The sequence below is a fragment of the Felis catus genome, chromosome B2 (assembly GCF_018350175.1).
Source record: "Felis catus isolate Fca126 chromosome B2, F.catus_Fca126_mat1.0, whole genome shotgun sequence".
In the NCBI taxonomy this organism is placed as follows: Eukaryota; Metazoa; Chordata; class Mammalia; order Carnivora; family Felidae; genus Felis; species Felis catus.
In genome coordinates, this window is record NC_058372.1 from 27,814,029 (window position 1) to 27,834,317 (window position 20,289).

The following is a 20,289-nucleotide window of genomic DNA, read 5'->3' on the forward strand; positions in this document are numbered from 1 at the left end:
CAACATCTATAAAGAACTTAAGAAAGCACCCCCCAAAAAAAAACAATCCAGTGAAGAAATGGGCAGAATACATGATTATACACTTTTCCAAAGTAGACATCCAGATTGTTAACAAATAAAATGATGATCAACATCGCTCATCATCAGGGAAATACAAATCAAAACCACAATGAGATACCACCTGACACCTGTTGGAATGGATAAAAATTAACACCTCAGAAAACAACAGATGTTGAAAAGAATTTAGAGAAAGGGGAACACTTTTACACTGTTGGTGGGAATGCAAACTAGTTGTAGTCACTCTGGAGAACAGTATGGAGGTTCCTCAAAAAATTAAAAATAGAACCACCTTATGACCCAGCAATTGCACTACTAGGTATTTATCCAAAGGACACAAAAATTCTGATTCAAAGGGGAACATGCACCCCAACGTTTATAGCAGCACTATCAACAATAGCCAAATTATGGAAAGAGCTCAATGTCCATTGACTGGTGAAAGGACACACACACACACACACACACACACACACAATGATATATTACTTGGCAATGAAAAAGAATTAAATCTTGCCATTTTCAACAACATGGATGGAACTAGAATGCATTATGCTAAGCAAAATAAGTCAGGCAAAGAAAGACAAATATCATATGATGTTACTCATATATGGAATTTAAGAAACAAAACAGATGAACATAGGAGGAGGGAAGAAGAAATAAGAAAAACAGAGAGAGAGCGAGGCAAACCATAAGAGTCTCTTAAATACAGAAAATAAACTGAGGGTTACTGGAGGAGTGTTGGGTAGGAAGATGGGCTAAATGGGGGATGGACATTAAGGAGGACACTTGTTGGGATGAACACTGGATGTTATATGTAAGTGATGAATTACTAAAGTCTACTCCTGAAACCAATACTACACTGTAGGCTAACTTACTTTGATTTAAATTAAGAAATAAAATAAAATACATTTTAAAAATAAATAATAATTAGAAAAAAGAATGCATGACATCAAGAGTGAGCCCTAATGTAAACTATGGGCTTTGGCTGATGATGATGTGTCAGTGTGGACTCATCAATTGTAATAAATGCACCATTCTGTCAGGGTATGTTAATAGTGGTGAAGACCATGTATGTGTAGGGACAGTGGCTATAAGGAAAATTGGTACTTTCCCCTCAATTTTTCTGTGATTCTAAAACTGCTCTTTAAAAATAAAAGTCTATTAAAAATCATTTAACTAGAAATAATATTTTAAAAATTTAATTGCCTAATAAAGATCTCTTCTAATACTAGGTAATCCCTATCTTAATATGAATTCACCCAGGCTAGCCAATATGAAGTTTTTCTTGGTGATAAGAGGATGGTTAGTAACTTGAGAATATGTAGCTCTTTGGGAGATAAGGATGGCTCAGGGGACCAGGTAGCATCAGGACACTGACAGGAGAGAAGGTAGCAGGACAGAAGAGCACTCAGGAAGCAAGAGGTGCCAGCAGATGAACATTGCTGTGAACTGGCCTTCAGAGACAGAGAAAAAGTTCTTCCTATTCTTCCTTCCTCCAAGACCCAAAATTGGGACTGAAATTATCAGTACCTTAGCTTAGGTTAAATAGAAGACTATGCTCTAAGGTCACATGGCTGAACTGTAGGCAGGAATTTGCCACACCACGTGGGAGAGTCAAGACCTGTTTATGGGAGTTGTCAGGTCTGGACTGAACACATCACTGGACCAGGCCTCCCACTCTTGCTCCAAAGACCTGGGCAATGAGTTCACCCTGCCACTGGGGTCATATTTGGTGAAAGATCACAGATGTGGCTCGGGGAAGGGTGACCCAGCACTGGAATCACATTCTGAAAAGGGAGCCACCCGGCTCCCAGATGGGACCTTGGCATGACATGCTGCCTTGAGCTCCCAGAGGCTTGAAGGCTTTCAGTACATTCTTGTGTGTTTCAGGGCAGTACCCATCTCAAGATTTAGGAGAGTGGAGTTTGAAACCCAGCAGGTGTTTGATGGGTAAACATTTCCTGCAAGGGAATGAATGAATGAGCCATTATCTTTAGACATGGCACTCTCCTCCAATCCCTATGCTCACATGCTCTCTAAAACTCTGCCTCACCACTGCTTCCTGTCACTGTGGCCTCCCCAAGTATGCTGCTCCTCTGAGATCTGAACCACAGAGAGTCCCTGAAGTATGGCTACACTCACATCCTTTGCCCTTTCTCCTCAGACCGTCTCTGGCTCCAAAGGATTTCTGTCTCCAAGCTCACTGCCTTTCAGACCCCTCGGCCCCATCCCTCCAGTCTTTCTCCTCATGCTTCTTCTCTTCATGGCACAACTTTTTGTGACACCACATCAAACTCTCACTCTCCTCTTTGCTCTGTCAGATATTGTGGAGCTATGTCAGAGACAGCAAAAAGAAGATGCTATGGACTGAATGTGTCCCCACAATTCTGTATGTGGACATGCTAACCCCAGTGTGATGGTATTAGAGGGGGTAATTAGAGTTAGATGAGGTGATGAAGGTAGAGTCTCCATGATGGGATTAACACCCTTACAAAGAAGATGAAGAGACCAGAGCTCTCATTCTCACAGCCATATGAGGACACAGTGAGAAGTTGGAAGTCTACAAGTCAGGAAGAAAGTCCTCACCAGGAACCAAATAAGCAGCACCCAGATCCTGAACTTCCAGCCTCTAGAACTATGAGAAATAAATTTCTGCTGTTAGAGTCATCCAGTCTATGGTATTTTTGTCATAGCAGCCAGAGCTAAGACAGAAGGAACCAGGCACCCAGTCCAGGAGGGTGGAACAGAACCCCTATCAGATCTCCTGAGGGAATGGGCTGCAGCCCCCATGAGAACAAGGCTCAAGGGCATCCAGGCTATCTCCAGATCAGGAGTTGATGAGTAGTCCCTTCCAATTCCCAGGCGGACATAGGCACACACCCAGACAACAAAGAAGTAGGCCACATTCACGTCTTGCCTGAGCATGGCTTAAGGAGCCTTTGCTTGGGGCTGTCATGTACAGTTGCAGTTTGTGCATTGAATAAGGGTGCCAGGTTGAAGTCTGTCCTATACTCTGCCTGCCAAACTGTGCTATAGTAAAGGAAACACTTTTCTAATTTATTTTTTTCCAATTTGTGCAGAGCTACCTTGTAGGGTAGTGGGCCTGCTCTCTCTAGCTCCGTACCTCAACCCTCTCTCCTGTTTCTCTTCCCATCCTCTCTAGAGGCCCCCATGATAGGTCACAAAATTTCCACTACCAATCTCCTAATGGAGAAGCTCAGGGAACAGAGCTGAGACCTGTATTTCTGACACTTTTTCTCTAGACAGCCTTACAAGTCATAGACAACAAAGCCCACACTGAATTTTTAACGTGAAGAGTAAGCTCTAGGAGGTCAGGGTTCCTCATCCATGGAGCACAACACTTGACACCTAGGGTATGCTCCATCAATGCTAATTGAATAGCCCAGATGTCCAGTAGTCTTAACAGGGCTCTGTGAACCCATTCTTCCACATTCCTACTGGTCTGCTTGGCCAGTACTTACTCATCTTGCAAGATTTGGTTCTTCACCAACCTCCTTGGTGAAAACTTCCCTGCACCCTCTGGACAAAGCTCTCAGAGGTCTGACCCACAACCCCTGATGGCTGCCACGCTGTGGGTCCCATTTGTGTTCTGGCCAAACCCCAACAATAAGGATGAAGCCATCCTGATTTTATAGTCTCTTTGCCCCAAGTACCACTTGGACTGCACAGAAATGTGTTTTCAGTGAATAACAGTCTTTGCTTTTGAGGATATTTTGCTTTTGCTTGTGAGGATATTTCAGTTCCTTAATTATTATTAATAATAAATGTACTTGCTTTACGTTTTTCTTTATTTTGCATTGTGAGACATTTCAAACACAGAAAAGTTGAATAATGCAATAGTCAGCCACTGCTTTACCCTGAGGCTGAGCAGAAGCTAACATTTTACTATTATTGTATACTATTTGTTTTAAAATAAAGCATTACAGGGGCGCCTGGGTGGCGCAGTCGGTTAAGCATCCGACTTCAGCCAGGTCACGATCTCATGGTCCGTGAGTTCGAGCCCCGCATCAGGCTCTGGGCTGATGGCTCAGAGCGTGGAGCCTGTTTCCGATTCTGTGTCTCCCTCTCTCTCTGCCCCTCCCCCGTTCATGCTCTGTCTCTCTCTGTCCCAAAAATAAATAAAAACGTTGGAAAAAAAATTAAAAATAAAATAAAATAAAATAAAGCATTACAAATGCAGACAAATACAAACAAACCTTATGTCTCTACCTTGTCTTCTCCTGAGATAACTTCTCAAGTTGGTATGTATTATTCCACATATGTTTTGGACTCTTGCTACATATGTATGTGTTTAAAAACAATATGTACTTGTTTTCTGTATATTTAATTATCACATAAATTGGATTAGATAGCATATAACATTGTAAAACTTGCTTTTAAAAATTTAACACTTCAAATTTATCTATGCTGATATATGTAGATGAAGAGTATTCATTTTAACTGCTGTGTTATTTCAAAACTACGGTTTATATATCCAGTCCATTTAAACATTAAGGGTATGTACATTCTTATACTGATCTCTGGAACACAAGGATCTCTCCAAGGCACATACATGAAAGTAGAATTTCCAAGTTGTGGATGACATAGGACACTCAAGCTTCCAAGTGATTTCAAATTTGGTACACTATATGCTATGACTTGACAGAGTCAAAGAACACAAGTTCCCCCACCTCTGTCTCCCACTCTCCCTGCCATCACCTGCTGTACACCTTCCATCAGACACTGACTAATTGTCTTCTGGATATGGAATGGGGCCTCATTTTACTCTGCATTTGCTTAAACATCTTCTCACCCACTCATTGGCTATTTGGACTTTGTTCTTTTTGAATTATCATTTTATAGCTTTTGTTCATTTTTTCTATTTTTGTTTTTCCTCATCTTGTTGAAAATCTTTTTATGTTCTGGGTATTTGTCAGTTTTATTTATTACAAGTAACCTTGAACACTTAAGGCTTGTGTTCTCACTTGGCTTATAGAGCCTCTCATGTAGAGGTTTTTATTTTTAATATTATCAATTTACCAATATTTCCTTTATGATTTGTGCCATTTGCATCTTGTTTGAGAAACCTTTTCCTAACATGATATCATCAAATAAGTTTCAAAGCTTCTAAGAGTTTTACATTTTGCTCTACAAATTTAGGTTTTGAGTATATATTACATGTATTTTTATGGATAATGTGAGCTAAAAATGATTTTTGTTACTTTATTTATTTATGGAAAGCCAGTCTCCCAAACACTATTGATTTAGTAATATATATTTCTTTAACGTATTGCTCTAAATTTCCATTCCCATCACAGGGAGGTTTTGTATGTATCTAGGTCTGTTTCTGGTTTTATTTTTTGGGGTTTTTTGTTTGTTTATTTGTTCTTGCCTATCTGTGCCAATACCACATAGTCTTAAATAGTCTAGCATTCTCCTAAGTCTGGACATCTCCTAAGGCAACCCCCATTTTTTCTTTTTCAAAATTATCTCTCCAGTTTCATTTTTTTTTTGCATGTGGCTGTGCATTTTTGCCAACACTATTTGTTGAAAAGACTCTTTCCCCCATTGTATATTTTTGCCTCTTTTGTCATAGATTAACTGACCACTGAAGTGTGGGTTTATTCCTGGTCTCTCCTCTATTCTGTTGATCTGTGTGTCTACTTCTGTGCCAGGACCATGCTGTTTTGATTACTACACCTTTGTAGTACATCTTGAAATCTGAGATTGTGATTCCTCCAGCGTTGCTCTTCTTTTTCAAGATTGTTATGGTTATCTGGGGTCTTTTGAGATTCTGTACAAATTTTAGGATTATTTGTTCTAGTTCTGTGAAAAATGCTCTTGATATTTTGATGGGGATTGTATTAAATTTGTAGATGGCCTTAGGTAGTATGAACATTTTAACAAGACACAAGCAGCCCAAGTGTCTGGCAATAGACGGATGGATAAAGAAGATGGATATTCAATTTCAATATTCAATCATGGAATATTGGTCACAAAAAATAATGAAATCTTGCCATTTGCGATGGCATGGATGGACCTAGAAGGTGTGATGCTAAGTGAAATAAGTCAGAGAAAGACAAATATATGATTTCACTCATATGTGGAATTTAAGAAATAAAACAAACGAAGAAAATCCACACACACAAAAAAAGACGCTTAAATACAGAGAACAAACTGGTCATTGTCAGAGTGGAAGTGGGGTTGGGTGGGTGAAATAAATAAATACATATATATGTAATCATTATATTGTATACCTGTATGTTAATTATACTTGATTAAAAAAATTAATCATCTCTCTATACTATCTGGTCTATTCCTTTTCCATACTTATTTTAGGATGAGCTTAAGTTCTATAAAAATCCCTATTTTTCTGGAACTACATTTAATTTGTTGATTGGCTTGAGAGAAATTACTTATATTTTGATAATGACTCTTCCCATTCATTAACATTTATATTGGGACTTTCTATATGTGCTTAATCAATGATTTGCAATTTTCCCCCACAGAGATATTATATGTATATTATATGCCCAGAGGTGCATCCACAAAGGTGAGTACATTACAATTTTTATATGATTGTGAGGTTTTTCTCCTGTTACCTCTTCAAATTTTCTGATTGAAATTGGTAATGTTTGGGGATTATATATTTTTTTGAATTCTATGTTCTTTAGAAAATTTAATCAACTCAGAAGTAATGTCTGTTATATTTCTTCCTTTCTTGTTCTTATAATTTTTTTTCTTTTTCTTATCTTATACATTTTGGCAAGGACTTCAATTTAATATGACACAAGTTGGAATCACGGGCAGCCTTGTCTCGTTCTTGACCTTAACAGAGATGCTCCTCAAGTTTCACCACTCAGTGGTGTGTTTGCTGCACTTTTAATAAAGACCACTTTCTAGTTTACTGTTACAACATATATTGCTTATTTTTTTGTAGAAATTTTCTCATTTGTTTTTTGTTATCAAAATAACTTGCATAAGATTTATATTTGCTTACAATTTCAATTTCAACTGTGTTTGCACTTCTCTTTCTCTTATCTAGTCCCAATATTTTTATATGGACCTTTACTATGCCATCTTGATCATAATGGTTTGTTTATAATCAGGAGGCTGTTCAAAACAACAGATCTTCAGTTAACCTTTTATATTAGCCTTTACATTACTCTTTCTGCTTCTATTTCAATGATTCCAGTATTATTATGTTTCCTTTCTTTCTGATTTTTTTTGTATTTGCTGAGTTGTTCTTGTCCTGCTTTCTGGTTGATCTTGTCTTGATTTCATTAATTAGTTTTTCAAATAAAATTATTTGATTTATATATATATATATATTCCCTTAAGTATTGCTTTAGCTTTATATCCCAGGTTTGTTATGTAGTGTATTTATTGTGTATCAATGCTAAATACTTTAAAATTCATCATGGCATTTTTTTTGTTTATTATTCTATTTATTTTTGTCTTTTTTTTCTAATTCAAATTAGTTAAACATACAGTGTGGTCTTGGCTTCAGGAGTAGAACTGTGATTCATCTCTTACATATGACACCCAGTGCTCATCCCAAAAAGTGTCCTTCTTAATGCCCATCACCCATTTAACCCATCACCCCACCAACCTCCCCTCCAGCAACCTGAGTTTGTTTTCTGTACTTAAGAGTCTCTTATGGTTTGCCCCCTTCTCTGTTTTTATCATATGTTTCCTTCCTTTCCCCTATGTTCATCTGTTGTGTTTCTCAAATTCCGAACATGAGTGAAATCATATATCTGTCTTTTTTGTCTTGAGTTACATATATAAATTGCTTAAGGAGCATTATTTTAATTGCACAGCTTGATGAATTTTATTTATGTGTAAGCCTGTAACAACTACTGAGCTCAGATGCAAAATTTCCAGGGCTTCCGAAGTTTTCCTCATATATCTTCCTAGTCCATACCCATGTCCCTGCCCCCTGAGGAAACTACTGTTCCAGTTCCTATTAAGAAGTAAGTTTTGTCTATTCTCTTGCATTTCCATATAAGTTTGAGAATCTACTTCCATTATCTAAAAAACAGCTGAACATTTGATTAGGAATTGTACTGAATGTACAGATCAATTTGCAGAGATTTGGTATCTTAACAATAATGACTTTTTCAAAGAAAATGTGGTATATTGCAACACTTATGCGGGTCTTATTTAATTTCTGAGAAACGTCTCGTATTTTTCAGTGTAGTAGTTGTACACAGCTTAGATTTACTTCTAAATATTTGATGCTATTGTAAAACTTAATTTTTAAAATTAGTTTTCCCACTGTTTATTGCTAGAATGTAGAAATGCAAATGAGTATTGTATATTGGTTTTGTGTCCTATGAATTTGCTAAATAAATGTATTCCACCAGAAGCTTTTTGTAAATTCTTATGATGTTTTATATACACAATTTTCTTTTCTGTAAAAAGGTAGTTTTAGTTCTTCCAACCTTTATTGCTTTTATATCCTTCTTCTGCCTGAGAAATGATGATGGTAGACATACTTGCCTTTTCCTAATCCCAGGGAGAAAGCATTAAATATATACATTAAATTATGGTAGCAGAAATACCATCCAGGTTTGCTGGAAGAATGTAATATTAACAAGTTTTTAGTTCTATGAAATTCTTTTTCTCTCCATCTACTGAGATGATCAAATGTTTTTCTCCTTTGTTCTGTTAATGTCTTGAGTTGTGTCAATAGATTTTTTAATATTAAACTAGATTTATATTCAAAGAATAATTCAGCTTGATCATGTTGTATTATCTTTTTAAAATATATATTGTTGGATTTGATTTTCAGTTGACAGTTTTATTTTTCCTTTGAAATTTTAAAGATATTATTTCACTATTTTCTGAACTTCATTGATGCTGATGAGAAATCATTCATCATTTGGATCACTGTTCCCCTGTAGGAAATGTGTTTTCCTCTGACTGCTTATAATATTTTCTCTTTATATTACATTTTCAGAATTTGACTTTGTATGTAGGTGTGATTTTCTCATATTTACCCTGCTTGGTGTTTGAAGAAAAGTTGATGTATGATAAATAAATTTGGGGTAATTTCAGTCATGATTTCTTCAAATACTTTTTTACTCCCTTAGCTCCCATGTCCTTCCATATACATTATACTACTCAGTACATCTCCAAAATCACTAAGGCTTAATTTTTTAAATCTTACTTTCACTTCTTTCCTCAGTGAGATCATTGTATTGATTTTATTCAAGTTCATTAAGTTTTCCTTCTATTCTTTCCAGTGTGCTGTTAGGACAGTCAGTGCTTTTTCAATTTCAGTTTTTGTACTTTTGAGTTCTAGAATTTCCTTTTATTAACAAAATAATTTCCCTTTGTCTGCTTTAAGTCCTTGAACATATTTGCAGTAGGCCCTTTCAAGTTTTCACCTAGAGTTGTGTATGTGTGCATGTGTGTGTTTACGTCATGCTGAATGTTGTAGATGATACATTGCCAAAATTCTGGAATTCTGGATTATGTTGTTTCCTTTAACAGGTACTAAAACTTTATTCTGTCAGGTAGTTAAATTTCTGGTTGTCATGATTTTGTCAGGCTTTGTTTTTTTTTTTTTCTTTTCTAGAGTTTCATGATTCAGCTTTGTCCTTAATCTTGCCTGTGGCATAGTCCTTGCTTTAGAGGCTTCATCTGAATGCCCAGAGTGCTCAATGTGGTCTCTGGCCTCTGGCTGGGTCCCAACTCCTACATGTCCCAGCTCTTGTGACCCCATCAACCCCTCAGCCCCACAGCAGCTGCTCATGCTTGCTTGGTGGCCTCATGGACTCTCATCCTGTATGAAGCACAACTCAGCTCTGATGCAGTCAGCATTCCACCAGGACATCTGGGCCCCTCCTCAGCCTGTCCTGGGTTTCCCAGGCCATTTATCAGCTCTCCTTCCACCTCATTGGGGCAGCAAGAATCTGTGTTCTCTGTGCTGATCTGCCTTTGCTGCAACCCAGAAAGTACCCCCCAACAGACAGTCAGGGTATAAGTGTGCTCACTGCATGTTCCCTTTCTTTTAAGAGTCATGGTTCTGCACTGCCTGCTGTTCAGCAGTTTATGTTTTTTGTCCAGTTTTATAGTTTCTTACAATAGCTTCTTACAGTCAAGGCTGAAAGTGCCAGACCTGAGTTTTAAACTACCAGGTCACACTTCCTCCCTTCTGTCTCTTACAGTTAGACCAATTTACTTTCTCTGTTCCTGCTGGCAACATCTCTTCTGTTTCCCTCCAGCCACACTTCAAAGCTCTGATCAAGTCTTTCCTTCTCCATGAGGGTTTCACTCATCCAAGGCCATGGCATGCCTCATCCTTTAACTACCAACAATTTATTGTCCAGGTACCTCATCTAGCACCTCCTCACATACTGAGAAACAGATAGATGTAGTGAGCACATGTGCCTGGGTTCTAAGCCTACCTTTACCCAGAATGTTTTTGAGGTCTGTGTTGATCACTGCATTGTTCTGTGCCTCAGTTTCTTGGACTCCGAAATGAGGATAGTAATAACATCTACCTCAGAGGATTGTTGTGGGGATTAAACAGATTAATTTTTGTAAAATACTTAGCACAGTGCCAGGTACAGAGTACCTTGTTAATTAAAGTTAACTGTTACCATTTATGCCGCCTTGCACTCTCTTGTCCCAATATCTGTTTTTATTTCAGTTTTTAAGATAACATTTTTATTTTAGAACAGTTTTAGACTTATCAAACAATCTGAAAATAGTACAGGGAATTCTGTATGAGATTTTACAATAGTGTAGTTCTTTTGTTATAATTAACCAATATTGATATTTTATTATTAAGTCCACACTTTAGTCAGATTTCCTTTGTTCTTACTGAATGTTCTTTTTCTGTTCCAGAATCCTATCCAAGATGTCACATTATATTTAGTCATGTTTCCTTAAGCTTCTCTTGGCTATGACTATTTCTTAGGCTTTCATTGTTTTAGATGACATTGACAATTTTGAGGAGCACTGGTCAGGTATTTTCTGGAATGTCCCTCATATGGGTTTGTCTGATGTTTCTCTCATGATCAGACTGGGGTAATGGGATTTGGGAAGGAAACTCCAGGGGTAAAGGGGGTAAAGTGTCATTCTCATATCAAAAGTACATGCTATTTTTTTTCAATATATGAAATTTATTGTCAAATTGGTTTCCATACAACACCCAGTGATCATCCCAAAAGGTGCCCTCCTCAATACCCATCACCCACACTCCCCTCCCTCCCACCCCCCATCAGCCCTCAGTTTGTTCTCAGTTTTTAAGAGTCTCTTATGCTTTGGCTCTCTCCCACTCTAACCTCTTTTTTTTTTCCTTCCCCTCCCCCATGGGTTTCTGTTAAGACAGATACCATATGTTTTCACTCTTATGTGGATCCTGAGAAACTTAAAAGTACATGCTATTAACATGACTTACACTGTTAATGTTGACCTTGATCTCTGGTTTTATTTACCTTTTTTATTTATTTAAAATTTTTAATGGATCTTGCCTCTTTTCCAGCCAACAAAAGGGTAAATCTCTTAAAATCTGATTCTTCACAACTTTCTCACAATGAGCAAAGTGCTTTGCACATTCAGTAAAAACCTTTCACACTAATTAATAAAAATACAATGGGGCAACTCCATTTATGGAGGAGGAGGAAATAGGCTGAAATTGACATCTGTCTCATAGGGAACTGCTGGCAAAGAGAGTGCTGATGGTGTCTGATGGCTACTGAGTAAGAATTTATGAAACTGCTTTCTTACCCCCCAGGTTCGAGATGAAATCTGCCAGTGACTATTTCCAGCTCTGAATCTAACCTGATGCCAATTCCAGGAAGTTGCTGTTGGGTATAAGAAAAAGAGGGAAAGGTGACATTAATAGGGGCTCATATTAGTCTCTTACATAGTACCGGGTCATAAATAGTTTAAAATAAATACTTCTTTTTGACCTTCCTTTGAGGGAAATTAAAAACTAGAAACAACTATTAAATACCTGGAAATTTTCCATTGGGATTAGTACCCCTAAAGAAAAGATCACATTTAAATAGCTTCATCATAGTAAAATTTTGCTTCATGATCATGCATTTTAAAAAGTCCAGCCAGAGGCCCTGAAAGTAATTCTATAACCCATAATGGTCCTCTGCCCATTAAGTTATAAAAATGTGTTACAGAAAATGTTCAAGAAAAGTTGCTCCATGTTTATTCTTATCTACAAATAAGTTTATATGTTCAATATTTTAGTCTTTTTTGTTCTTTTATTATCATTGCAAACTATTTCTAGCATTCTTCCAATTAATAGCAGCCTAAAGATTATTTCTATTCATGAAATTTCTGTTCTTGTCCTGTCAAAAGCATGATCATCCCCTTGAAAATAGAAGAGATTTGTAGTAAGGCATATGGCAAGTTGGAAAACGCACTGGTAGGTCATAAGCCCATTTTCTATCTTGTCAATGTTTTCCACTCTTTCATGAAGTATAAAGAGTAGCCAAAGAGCACATTATGATCTCTAAAGCACTCTGGTCCTATGAATTGCTTTCCTTACAGAGCCCTGGGAGTGGTCCCAAGAGGAAAAAAAAAAACTGTTTATCTGCAGAAGTTTTTGGTCTTCTATGTCTCATCATGTCAGTGAACCATTTCAGGATAACAAATGTCACCCAAATGCCCTGCAAGAAGGACTGCAACATAGAGAGTGTTTAGTTTTTGTTTTGCAAACTCATTATAGAGCAAAAAATGTGTTGTCATCTTAGAAAATGCTGTTCAGAGAGAAAAGAAAACTCTTGAAAGAAATCCACCAGTAGAAGGGGTGATAAATCAGCAAAACCAACTTTCTCTGCTGATTTTTCAGCTCACCTCAAGGCCCCTATCTCCACCTGGGCCCGGATCCACTCATGGATCTAAATATTTTCCTTTAGTCTGAATTAGTCTGGCATTTCATAAATGTAATGTAATAAAAAATTAAGATAAACAAAAAACATTGTCCACATTTTCTAATTTTAAGTAAATCAATAATCCTTTTAGGAAAAGAGATTGGACTCCACATGGTCTCCACTTTTATTGTTGTTATGCTTAAAATATCAAATTGAATGTCCCCTACCCCGCCACCTTTCCCCTTGCCTGATTTCCTTTCTCTCAACATTTTGAGTACTATCTTGTTTCCCAGAAAACAGGGAACTGGTTCACCTGCATTTCTTACTTTATTCAAGGAAACATTCTGATTTTCCAAAACAGAACCTTTTCTTGTGTTTGAGATGGGAACTCAACTTCACATTCATTTCTAATTTCTCTTCTAGGGGAAAAAAATAACTTTCTATGTGCCTATTTTCCCTTTGTGATAACCACCTGGCTTGGGTGATCAGCTCTGTCTTAGATTACTCATTAAGGTGAGACACACACACACATACACACACAAGGCAGAGAGAGAGAGCTCCAAATTCTACCCATTCCAGGTGCACAATTTAATAATATCTTAGCCATATAATAAAAATAATATGCACACAATAAAATTAGTAATCATATAGCTACAGAAGATGTTTTCTCTCATGCCTGCCTTAACCACAATAATGAATCTCACAGCAACACAGCCTAGAAACAATGTAAAATATAGCCTGAGTAAAGTGAATAACAAGTGAAGTATTTAATTAGAAACTGGGCAGGCAGTTAATTTTGTTTAGCCTTAAGGTCTAAAAGACAGTGTAAAATTTCATGACTAAGAAACCTCTTAAACTACATAATTTGCTTATTTTTAACTTGTAGCATCAGGCCTATGATTAATCTTTGTAAATACCCACAGACCTTCAAGGCCCTGGGAGGGGACAGCCCTACACTCTTATTTTGAGGTTGGCAAATTTGATTGTGTGTCTTTCTACCACCTCACTTTCCTGAGTCTGTCTCCTACCTTCTCACAAGCGCATCTAAGAAACTTAAAAAACATATATTTATCATATTCCAAAATATTTTGCCCTAATCTTTTATCAAATTCTTACCTTTAAATTCTAATCTCTGTTGAAAGTTGAAAAAAAAAAAGCATTCTGATTAAACAAGCCCACTCAGGTATGAATAACTCAAAACCACTAAGCTGAGTCCTCATTGTCTTGGCCTTCCACGTTGTTAGAAACCTCCTTCATTAAACTCTCTCTTTCCTTGGCTTCTGCCACACCATTAGTCTGGTTGTTTTTATATTTTTTCTGCCCCACCCCATTCCACCTCACCACTGCCAGCAGCTGATTTTCCTGTTTCTTTTGCAAATCTCATATCTTTCACATGGACATTAAATGTTGGTATTCCTCAAGGTTTAGAATACATGGGCCTTCTTAGACTTTCCCACTGGGCTCCCTAGTTTCCAGGCCAATATTTAATCATGCTCTTTCTTCTACCTGAATGCATTCTCCTCCCCTTTACTTAGACATTCTGCTCATCTTTTAGAATACATTTAAGCATCAGGTCCTTCACAGATTACCATTCCTCAGCCTCTGAAGCCCACACATTGGTCTCACCAGTCTGGTAAAGTGTCTCCAATGTGCCCCTGCAGTCCCTGTGACCCATTTTATCACTGAGTCCCAATGATCATGATGTCAAGAATTATCTGTCACCCCTACTAAACAGGGGCTGTATTGCAGTCATCCTTGACTCCTCTGTGGCTGCCAGAGCTCTTGACACAAGGTAGACATGTAAGTATTTGCTGAAGAAAAGAACTGGAGGTGGCAGAACACAGAAGCTGATTCTTGGTAATGGTGGGCAGAGTGAATTCCAGGCACATTGTAGCCTCTCTGTAAATACTTAAAAACTTAAAAACCTGTGAATGAAGAGCACTGGGAAGGAGAGCAGATCATCATCTTCAGAAAAAACAGTTTGATAGGATATGTAGTTAAAACAACTATTCCTACCTCATCTTCACAGGGATCTCATGAGGTAGACAGGGCACACATCCCCACTAAACAGATGCAGACACTATGGCGGTGGCAGTTTAAGTGACTGAAGCATTACGGCTGTGGCAGTTTAAGTGACAGAAGGTTATGAGATTTACACAGCTTAGAGGTAGATGAAGAACATAGGTTTTTTAAAACTGTGATTTGGTTCTTTTTCTGTAATACCTTAGAAGCTACTCTTTTTTTCATGAGTAATTTGAAGGAATATAGAAAAAAAATACCAGAAGTGGTAAATCCTTAGTCATTGATGCATAGTAACCTGATAAGTTTTTACTAGAAGTGTCCATCTTTGTTTACATCACAGAAAAATCTGGGTAAAACAGAAACTTCATTACAGGTTTTAAGAATGTCTTTGTTTTACAAATTATTCATGACTCTAAAACTCTGATATTATCACAACTGCAACCTCAAGCTTACCTAGAAATGTGGTGGCTTGGTCTGAGGCTCTCGGACCTGGTCAAAGTCAGGGGATTCAGGTGGTAAAACAAGATGTGCCTGGCATGGGCATAGAGGAGTGAGTAGGGCAAGGTACATTAAATCAGAGGTTTCCTGTAACTGAATTGTCGCTCATAGACTTGGCTGTGTTGTTATCTCCTTGAGGGGGAGCTCACAGAGAAAAATCTTGTGAAGTCAAGTTATTTGGTTGTACCAGAACATTAGCGACACAGTAGAATTCAAACTATTTTGGGCCATTCCCCAACTGTCTTGTTTCATGGAATTACTTTTCTGTCAAGGTAAATTCACGTAATGCAACAGTAAAAGCTTTAGCATCATCAGAACCTCTTTCAGATGTCTTGGAGCCAGAGATATGGGTACAACTGCAGTAAATTTTAGTGTATTGCATGGACAGAAAGTACATTTTAAAAACGGAAATTAAATACACAGATGTCTCAGGTGTATTGCATGAACGTGAGATGGTGCTGGCCTGGAGGTGTCTAAATGTGGTCTCTTTCTACTCACTTGTATTCAGAGACTACTGGATATTTTTAAATTAAACATAGAACTGTTTTTTTTTTTCATTTCAAGAGTGAACATGAAGAAGAATGGCTTCAAAGAGGCTGCTATGTCATATAATTTGGTTTTTTAAAAAATATAATTAAAATATTGTTCAGAGAGATAACAGAACATAAAGAATAAGGGATAAATGCTGCCCAAGAAATATGCAACATTGTCATGGATATATAAAAGATGGGTAACCAAGAAGCTTTAAATGATGTGTAATCTAAAACACTCAATCTGAGGGGTGCCTGAGTGGCTCCATCAGTTAAGCATCCGACTTCAGCTCAGGTCATGATCTCATGGCTCAGGAGTTCGAGCTCCACGTCTGGCTCTGTGCTGACAGATCAGAGCCTGGAACCTGCTTCAAATACTGTGTCTCCTCTCTCTCTGCTCCTCCCCTGCTCACACTATCTCTCTCTTTCTCTATCCAATATAAATAAACATTTAGAATTTTTTTAAATAAAATTAAACAAAATGCTCAATCTGAGGGCAGCTAGGTGGCCCAGTTGGTTAAGCATCTGACTCTTGATTTTGGCTCAGGTCATGATCTCGAGTTTCTTGAGATCAAGCCCCATGTTGGGCTCTGCACTGACAATACAACATGGAGCCTTCTTGGATTCTCTTTCTCTTTTCTCTCTGCCCCTCCCCTGCATACTCTCTCTCTCTCTCAAAATAAATAAATAAACTAAAAAAAGTAAAATAAAATAAAATAACAAAATGCTCAATCTGGTGGAACAGCAATTAAGAGATTACAGATTGCTCACCTACAAAGGATTACCTACAGATGGGGGTCCTGGGTGGCTCAGTCAGTTAAGCATCTGACTCTTGATTTCAGCTCAGGTCATGATCTCATAGTTGGTGATATTGAGCCCCACATGGGGCTCCATGCTTTTAGCACAGATCCTACTTAGGATTCTCTCTCTCTCCCTCCCTCTCTCTGCTCCTCCCCTGCTCACTCTCTCAAAATAAATAAATAAACATTAAAAAATACACACTTACAGAGAGATGTTATGAGGTCAGAGAAGTAGGGCCATAAGTTTTACTCTTAAATGAGCAGAATTTGTGTTCTTATAGTCACTCATTTGTTTTGAATGAATGATTAGTGAACATGTCAGGCCCTGTGCTTGGCACAAGAAATGTTACAATGAATAACATACCACCCTTGCCTTAGCTTAGAATCACTGTGACAAAAATTGTTTTGGCGGATAAGGTCGAAGGAGCACCAGCCATGGATGAAGCCAGTGGAATGGGCACCTAGTTCAGAGCCCCCCGACCCCCAAAGCCAGGGTGCCAGCATCCATCGCTGCCGAAAGGGCTGCCTGCACAGCTCAGTGAGTTAACAGGAAGCTCCTGTTGTTTGACCTGGGTAAAGCCCAGATGGAGTGGCCTCTGGGCCTGAAAGAGGGCCAGAGGTGATTACAGGGATCAGGGAATCCTGAGCAGGAACCCAGCAGGTAGAATTGAAAGATGGCACAGAATAATGGTTAGCTCTGGGCTCTCAACTCTCAAGATCTGGAATCAAACCTGAGTACTCCAAATCACTAGTTGTAAGACTTCAGGCAGTTTAATTTGCTTTTCCAGCTATGAAACAGTATGGTCCTAATTCTTCTCTCACAAATTTACTACGTGAATAAAATCATACATGGAAAGCAGTTACCACAGTGACTGCCCTGTGATAAAATTTCACTAAGTATTAGTTGTTAGTGATGGAGAACAGAGGACACTCAGATCAATGGAACAGGAGAGAGAATCCAGAAATGGATCCACAAACGTATGGCCAACTGATCTTTGATAAAGCAGGAAAGAATATCCAATGGAATAAAGACAATCTCTTCAGCAAGTGGTGCTGAGAAAACTGGACAGTGACATATGGAAAAAATGAACCTGGACCACTTTCTTACACCATATCAAAAATAAACTCAAAATGGTTGTACAACCTAAATGTAAGACAGGAAACCATCAAAATCCTAGAGGAGAAATCAGGCAAAAACCTCTTTGACCTTGGCCACAGCATCTTCTTACTCAGCACATCTCCAGAGTCAAGGGAAACAAAAGCAAAAATGAACTACTGGGACCTCATCAAAATATAAAGCTTCTGCACAGAAAAGGAAACAATCAGCAAAACTAAAAGGCAACCGACAGAATGGGAGAAGATATTTGCAAATGACGTATCAGATAAAGGGTTAGTATCCAAATTCTATAAAGAGCTTATCCAACTCAACACCCAAAAAACAAATAATCCAGTGAAGAAATGGGCAAAAGACATGACTAGACACTTCTCCAAAGAAGACATCCAGATCACCAACCGACACATGAAAAAATGATCAACATCACTCATCATCAGGGAAATACAAATCAAAACCACAATGAGATATCACCCCACACCTGTCAGAGTAGCTAACATTAACAACTCAGGCAAGAACAGATGTTGCCAAGGATGCAGAGAAAGAGGATCTCTTTTGCACTGCTGGTGGGAATGCAAACTGGTGCAGCCACTCTGGAAAACAGTATGGAGGTTCCTCAAAAAGTTAAAACTAGAACTACCCTACAACCCAGCAATTGCACTACTAGGTGTTTATCCAGGAGATATAAGTATGCTGTTTCGAAGGGGCACATGCACCCCCATGTTTATAGCAGCACTATCAACAATAGCCAAAGTATGGAAAGAGCCCAAATGTCCATCAATGGATGAATGGATAAAGAAGATGTGGTGTATATATACACACATAGACACACACACACACACACACACACACACACACAATGGAGTACTACTAGGCAATCAAAAAAGAACAAAATCTTGCCATTTACAACTACATGGATGGAACTAGAGGGTATTATGCTAAGCAAAATTAGTGAGTAAAACAAATATCATGTGACTTCACTCATAATAGCACTTTAAGATACAAACAGATGAATATAAGGGAAAGGAAGCAAAAATCAGATAAAAACAGGGAGGGGGACAAAACATAAGAGACTCTTAAATATGGAGAACAAACAGAGGGCTACTGGAGGGGTTGTGGGAGGGGGTTGGGCTAACTGGGCAAGGGGCATTAAGGAATCTATTACTGAAATCGTTGTTTCACTATATGTTAACTAACGTGGATGTATATTTTAAAAAATAAATTAATTAAAAAGTAATGATAAAAATAAATAAATAAATAAATAAATAAATAAATAAATAAATAATGGAGATCAGTGTTTTGAGGTAAAGACAAGACGTTAAATACTTTTACCCCAAAGAACCCACTCATCTGTTAACTATCTTAGTCCCTGCAGAGTCTTCTTTGCTGGGGGCTCCCTGTGCCTATCCTCACAATACAGTAATTCTCTCCTACCCCCAGACTTTTACATAATCTACACTTAGCACCCTTCATGTTGACTTTTAATTTTATGTTAAATGCCTATCTCTTGCCTACACCACCCTAAGAGCAAAAAGCTCCAACCCAAAGCTGTGGCTTATGCGTGTTTCTATTCCTGGCATATATTATGTATTCACATAGTAAGTATCCAATAAATGCTCTTTGAGCGAAATATTTATTTAGTAAAAAAAAATTGTCAGAGTCATAAAGTTTTGTTGGATTACTGAATAAAGAAAAATATTGTAACATTAGATATGGAAATAATCTGTGATATTGAGCATATTCTATTAAAGGTGTTAAATATTACCCCATTTCAGATTATGTAGGCCAGAAGACACCATAGGAATGGCTTCTGTTTTGCCTTTTAAGTAAATCATTTCACATATTTTCTCAGACTCTGTCATAATAGAGATAATAGTGATGTCAGAATATTCCAGAGGTACCTGGGTGGCTCAGTCGGTTAAGCGTTCGACTTCAGCTCAGGCCATGATCTTGCAGTATGTGAGTTTGAGTCCTGCATCGGGTTCTGTGCTGACAGCCCAGAGCCTGGAGCCTGCTTCAGATTTTGTGTCTCAATCTCTGCCCTCCATCCCCCCCCCCCTCAAAAATAAATGAACATTTTAAAAAAAAAAGACTATCTAGAAGAAAAGAAAAACACAGCAAAATTCTAGGTTGGCAACACTGAAATCATTCTGAGATTTTTCCTGCCTATTTTAAGAAATAAGCATTTTTTCAAATTAGAATCCTGGAACAAAATGACAAAACAAGTCTTTAAACCATGCAGGTAACATAGTAATGCTGATCCAGAGTAGGTAGTAGCAACCAGGATCTCAAACCACTGCTGTCCTCTTGTGGCCTGGCAGATGATCTGCTTTTGGTTTTCAAATCGACTTAGGCAGAAATGAAAGCTTCCAGTTCCACCCTGCTAAATTCTCTAAAAGCTACAACAGAAATTGAGCTTATTT

At 37.9% G+C, this 20,289-nt stretch overlaps 1 long non-coding RNA gene across 1 annotated transcript in view; it reads right to left on the minus strand.

Moving 5' to 3' along the window:
- The window catches only part of LOC123385320, a 38,672-nt gene extending 22,399 nt beyond the window's left edge, over positions 1 to 16,273 (minus strand). Inside the window, exons 1-2 of the long non-coding RNA XR_006597628.1 lie at positions 15,381 to 16,273; positions 11,803 to 11,879 (exon numbers count right to left, since the gene is read on the minus strand). This is a non-coding gene — a long non-coding RNA (uncharacterized LOC123385320). The remainder of the gene's footprint in view (positions 1 to 11,802; positions 11,880 to 15,380) is intronic.
- Between the last annotated feature and the right edge of the window lie 4,016 nt (positions 16,274 to 20,289).